Source organism: Dipodomys merriami, unplaced genomic scaffold, assembly GCF_024711535.1.
Source record: "Dipodomys merriami isolate MVZ:Mamm:240054 unplaced genomic scaffold, mDipMer1.0.p SCAF_295, whole genome shotgun sequence".
NCBI lineage: Eukaryota > Metazoa > Chordata > Mammalia > Rodentia > Heteromyidae > Dipodomys > Dipodomys merriami.
This window is the reverse complement of record NW_027204437.1, coordinates 1,034,447-1,040,729: the sequence shown is the minus strand read 5'-3', so window position 1 is coordinate 1,040,729 and position 6,283 is coordinate 1,034,447.

Here is a 6,283-nt window from a genome sequence, read left to right as displayed (position 1 = left end):
TACATTTAGAAAAACCAATTTTTAAAGGTTTGGTTTAATATGGTATGAAGAGAGTAATTGTGTGACATCTTCTTTCTTCTACCTATATGTACCACAGGAAGCCATTTCCTTATTTACGTGCCTCTGTATACATGGAGAAAAATGCTAGGTTTGGGGTTTTTTTCAGTTTGTTTTTATTGGTTCATCCTAGAACTTGAACTCTTGGCATGGACAGGGTCTCTGATCCTGTTTATGCTCAAGGCTCAAGCCCTACCACTTCAACCTCAGTGCCACTTGAGTCTGGCTTTTGCAGAGAAGTTTTTTGGAGATAAGATTATAAGAAATCTTCCTGCCTGGGTGGGCTTTGAATCATAATTTTCCTATCTTAGCATACTGAATATCTATGATAGTTAAAAAAGTCTAAATATAAATAATATTTGCAAGTGTTCTGATCTCAAGAATACCAGTGGAGGAAAAATGATGCAGCTCAGTTTATTGTGGTGTTCTTTTCAGAACAAGGAGGGTGTCACATTAGCAGAGGTGTAGTATTTTTTCAAAATAGAGATAAGGTATTCATAATGTGAATTAAGGAATTTTAAGGTGTCCCTTACAAGTTGGAAACTGTTGGGCTAGGATGACTTTATGACATAAGTCTTGGGATTGATGGTCATAGACATAATAGCTTACTCTTATAAACAATTGCTTACTCTTGAAGAATTAATTATTACACATGCTTCACAGTTTTATCCTCTACAAGAATGTGGCTATTTTTCTGTTTACTTTTCAATCTGGACACCCCATTGGAAACTGCATCTATTGCAGAATTAATTAACATGCAAACAGGTACTGTTTTGAATCTCTTAGGAATGTTGAGAATTTAAAAATGAGTAGTTGTTAGTCATAGGAATTTTGAAGAACACATTTATTCTGTCCTCTTAAAAACTTAATTACTTTTAAAATTATGGGTTTCCATAGTATTAAACTAGGTCCGGTCGTGGGGCCTGAACTCTGGGCCTGGGCGCTGTCCCTCAGCTCTTCAGCTCAAGGCTAGCGCTCTACCACTTGAGCTTCTGGCTTTTTTCTTTTTGCTTATGTGGTGCTGAGAAATCGAACCCAGGGCCTCAGGCATGCAAGGCAAGCGCTCTACCACTGAGCCATCTTCCCAGACCCTGTTTTCTGTTTTAGAATGAGAAAGTACTAAATTTATTCTTTTTTGAAAAATTTGGCAAGTATATTGTGAAAATAGTGTCTAGTTGGATAACATTCAAGTTGATGTACCTCTGATAAATAAGGGGTAATTAATTCAAATTAGAAGCCAAATATTATTGATTTTTAAAATGTTACTACATAAAGAATAATATTTACTGTGCCAATAAAGTAAAATTACATTTTACACAGCTTATTTTTTCAATTTTATTATCAAATTGATGTACAGTGACTTTACACTAACTGTAAGGTAGTGAATAAAAAACATTTCAAACTTGTTACCCCTCCCTCATTTTTCTCACAGTTTTCCTTCACCCCTTCACCCCTCACAAGTTGTAAAATACATTTCCAACATATTGTCTTGTGAGTATTGCTATTGCATTGGTTTGCCTTTTTTCCTTTGTCTCACCATTGTTTCACCATACAGCAGGGATAAACCATAGGGGAAAACCCCAAAGAAAACAGAAATCACATAGTTCATCAAAAACAACAACCACAAATGAAAAAAAAATCTGGTTCCATATCTTGGAATTCATTTTGCTTAGCATCAGCTAATATGGTTAAATATATGCATAACAAAGCCACTGGAAAATAATAGCTGCATGGTTACTATATCATGAAAACAGCATGTTAACATTTTGATGGTAAAGGTGGAATTAGGATTGGTGAATTTGAGGTTCTGATAAAGGATTTTCAACAGTTTTAAATTTATGACAGGTAAAATTCAATAGTTCAAAATTTTTAATAACTTAGCCTATTAAGAAAATTTAAAATTGCCTGGAAGAATAGGCTCTCATGCAAAGAAATCCAAGGAGACTTAGTAGAGAGGGAGCAATATGGATGAAGATGGCTCTTTTTGAAACTAAACAAACAAACCTCAGAAACCTTGCTGTAAATCCTGTAGGTTCCCATGGAATTGTCCTTACCCAGGAACTATATTCTCACTGTTTGAAAGAAGGTTGTATTGGAATTTAAATTAAAAGTTCTTTAAAAAATAAGGCATCAAAATTTGTCAATGTACCTTCAATTACCAAATAGTAATTCTCTGAAAAAGATAATTTGAGTCAAAATATTTAGGGAGAAAGTGCCCTCCACAATGAAAGAAAGTGTTGGGATTACACATTTCTGTTTATAACACTTTCCACATTGTCTTTGGACGTGAAGCAGTGAAACACAGAAAAAAATTTGATTGGATACTTCAAACCAATGATTTCACATTTCTAAGTGGCTCACAAAAAATAATATTCTTATTAATATGAGGTAGTCTAGACTTCTTTTATTACATATGCCAAAAAGTTCAGAAAAGAATTGAAAAAATGGAAAAATTAATAATAAAATTTTTCTTAGAAGCCTTAGCTAAGCGTATTGACTTCAGCAGTGAAGGGAGGCCAAAACTTTTTGATGTAAATTGTGTTAGTATTTTTTCTCCCTAAAGTGATTTTACAGAGCCCATTTGGCTCACTACAATGCAGAACTGATTGAATGAAGACATGAAAATACATTCCACATCCAAATGAGGCAACTTGAAGAGTTTTAAAAGAGAAATAATGAAGATGTAGCAGTGGTGGAGCCCGTATGGTCCTTCAGCTTCACTAGACTGGAAGCCAAGAAGCTGTGATTAATTGGAACTCTGGCAAGAGCTAAGAGTAGGACATAGAAGTAGGACATAGAAGCATTTTCCTTTTGTAACAGACACTTTCTTCCAAGGTATGGGTGATTTAACTCTATTCTCCTCCATACACCTTGGTGAACAAATGCAAGACCAAGAGAAAAATAATCTATTAAAATAATTTTGCATGGAATAACTTCACTATTCCTGATATGGTATCTAAGGAGAATCTTAAGAGAGAAGATTAAAAAGTGCAGTATTTTTTGGTTTCCTCTAAGCATCTTCTTAGCAAAATATATCTTTGATGTTAGACAATTCTGATTGAACCAACAAGTGATGGAGTACTTATTTTTGTGGGCACTTTAGACACAAGAAGTCTTTCAAGGTAAAAGAAAAAAATATATAGCCAAATATTTGTGATCACAGCATCTTGGACTGTTTTCTGGATACAAAGTTTTACATTAGATTTCTCCTTATTAACATAGATGTTGTTTCATGGCAAACAAATACAAGAGGGAAGTTTTATGGACTCACTTGGCCAATTAAACAGCATGAAAGAAGAAAATGGCAAATAATATTTAATGAAATTACTTTGACCAATTACTTTGCCAGAAGAAAGAAGGAAAAATATAATTCAAAATCAATTGACTTAAAAGTATGAAGAAAGAGTAGTGAAGAGAGATTAGAGAAAATATAGAGGATCATTTTCTCTCCAGTGGAGTAATGCGTTCTTGATCTTGTTTCTTCCATTCTACCTCACAAGTTACCAAGTGTTTCTCAGGACTGGATTATCCAGTTCAGACAGAAATCTCGTAGAAGTAAGATACTGTATGCAGCAGATATAGGTGATTTATAACCTTAATCTATTTAATTCTGTTGAAAATTCTCCCCTATTCCAAACTTCCCTCTTTGAACAGCTTTGTTTGCTTTTCCCAAGACTGCCCTTCATTAACTGATTAAAATTTTGAGTGGTCATATTCATACTCTCTAGAGATTGCTGTTTGGTTGTGATTTTTGTGTGTTTTTGTTTCTAGATGTGTTTTTAACTGAATTTTAAAAGTTTGTGCAATTGTGTTACAATTAAATATATCCATCTAATTGTCCAATGCTCCTAGATCAGAGTCACTCCATCTATCATTCTCAAACGACCCTTTCTCCAAGATTTATTTCCAATTTACCACTTCCTTCATCATATGTGTACATTCAGTATTCTAGCTGTATTTGCTCCTTGTTCATTTTTCATTCATTCTATGTCTTTACTATAATTCCTCTTCGGTTTCAACTTCTGATAGTCATTCTGTTAAACTGTCTATTAATACTTTGAAAGGTTTATATACATTCCATGGAGTTTCAATCCTGCATATTCTTGAAATGATGTCAGCTTATATTTCCATAATTCATTCATCTGCAGCAACAATTTGCAAGACTGGAGACGGGAAGCACCTAAACATGATTTTTTCTCAACCGTTTGAAAGATTAATCTTTAGTCAAAAAGAAAGTTAAAAAATGGCTTAGAATGTATTCCTAACTATGCATTTTTATAAATGGCTTTGTACAATCGTGTGATTCTTTTATTTTACATGGAATAATATTTTCTACTACCTATAAGTTTTGGAAAAAGAAGAACATTATAATTTATTCCTAGATAGGAATATGATAGAAATAGAAGACAGATATTATGTTTGTCATATCTCTGATTAGTACCCATATTCAAGACATAAAGTCATATTTCTTACTATGTTAGACAGAGGGAAAACATAAAATAACATATGATGAGGCAACTATTTGTGATTGTTTAAAATGTACCTTATTAAATGATGAAATTTATTAGCTAAGGTTTGGGTTTGAAATTTAGGAGGCTGACATATTAAACACATTTCTGAAAGGCCCATACTGAAAAACACAAATTGTGGGTGGTACTATTTCTACACTTTAATGAATGGTTGAACATGTTTGGCATTAGTGCTGTGTAAATAATTCAACTCTATTGTACTTGCTCCCTACACTTGAAAAACTTGTAATGTCACTAAGTATCATCAACTTGTCAAATGTTATTTTGGCGAAAGTGATTTTTTTTAATTTAATTTTATTTTATTTGTGAACATACTGTACAGAGGGGTTACAATTACATGGGCAGGATAATGCATACATTTCTTACCAAGCATTGCAGCCTCCTCCTTTGGTTTACCCTTCACATCCCTTCCCAGCCTCCCCCCTCCCCCCCCAATCCCAATCCTTCTCCTTCGCCCCACTCGCCCCCCGCCCCCGCACCGACGTTGTAAAGCTCGTTTTGGACATGACAACTTGTAATTCTCACTGTTGCAAGAGGTCCACCTGTATCCTTAAACACTGGTTTTTCCCCATCTCCTCCAAAAGTTATACTGACATCAAATATAGTGAAAGCAGGGGTTATACTGTGGGGGAGGGACATACAAAGCAATAAAGAGATAATCTTATAAATGCATTAGAAACACATGCATGAAAGAAAAAAACATTAAAATACATATCTAAGGGTTCATTTTCCTGACCTCATATTATCTGACCTTTTCCGCTTGACTCATACATATACTAGATATTGCAAATAAGGGAAACCATGAGACCTATGTTTCTTTGGGCCTGGCTTCCTTCACTTAATTTTTTCCAAGTTTTTCCATTTCCTAACAAATGGGGCAATGTCATTCTTTCTGATGGAGGCATAGAATTCCATTCTGTATATATACCACATTTTCTTGATCCTTTCATCTACTGAGGGACATCTGGGTCGGTTCCATATCTTAGCTATGGTAAATAATGCTGCAATAAACATTGTTGTGCTGGTAGCTTTAGTGTGGTCTTGTTTGTAAACATTTGGGTAAATGCCCAAAAGTGGGATTGCTGGGTCATAGGGGAGATCTATGTGAAGTCTTTTGAGGAACCTCCATACTGCTTTCCAAAGTGGTTAAACAAGTTTACATTCCCACCAGCAATGAAGTAAGGGCGAAAGTGATTTTTAAAAGTTTATTTGAAAAGGAATATACTTTCAGGAGATTAAATGTAGATTATCATTGGTTTGAGAGTGACATTTTTATACCACAGAACCATGTTGTACTGAAGTCCCAGTGTTTTGAAGCACTTCTTAGTGCTTCAAATGATTTTCTGAATTACATTTGACCTCTAAGTCAAGTTTTCGGGCTTTCGTAGACCAATTATAGATCTATCTTTCTAGGAACTATTTTTTGGCCCACTTATGTTGGAATAAAATCTTTCGTTAATCATAGGTGAGGGGTATTAAAAATAATCTTATGACAATTTGTGAACTTGTTCACTCATATGGGCTGGTCATCTGTAAGTTGAATGTTTGAATTACAGTACTTTCTCTCAAATTTTGTGATCTCATCCTTCATTTTAAGTTGCCTTGCATTTCACAATTGCTTACTGCTAATTCCTGCATCTCAAGGAATTGGGGCCCTGAAATATAGGAAATGCATAATTGAGATGGGTCTTCAATTA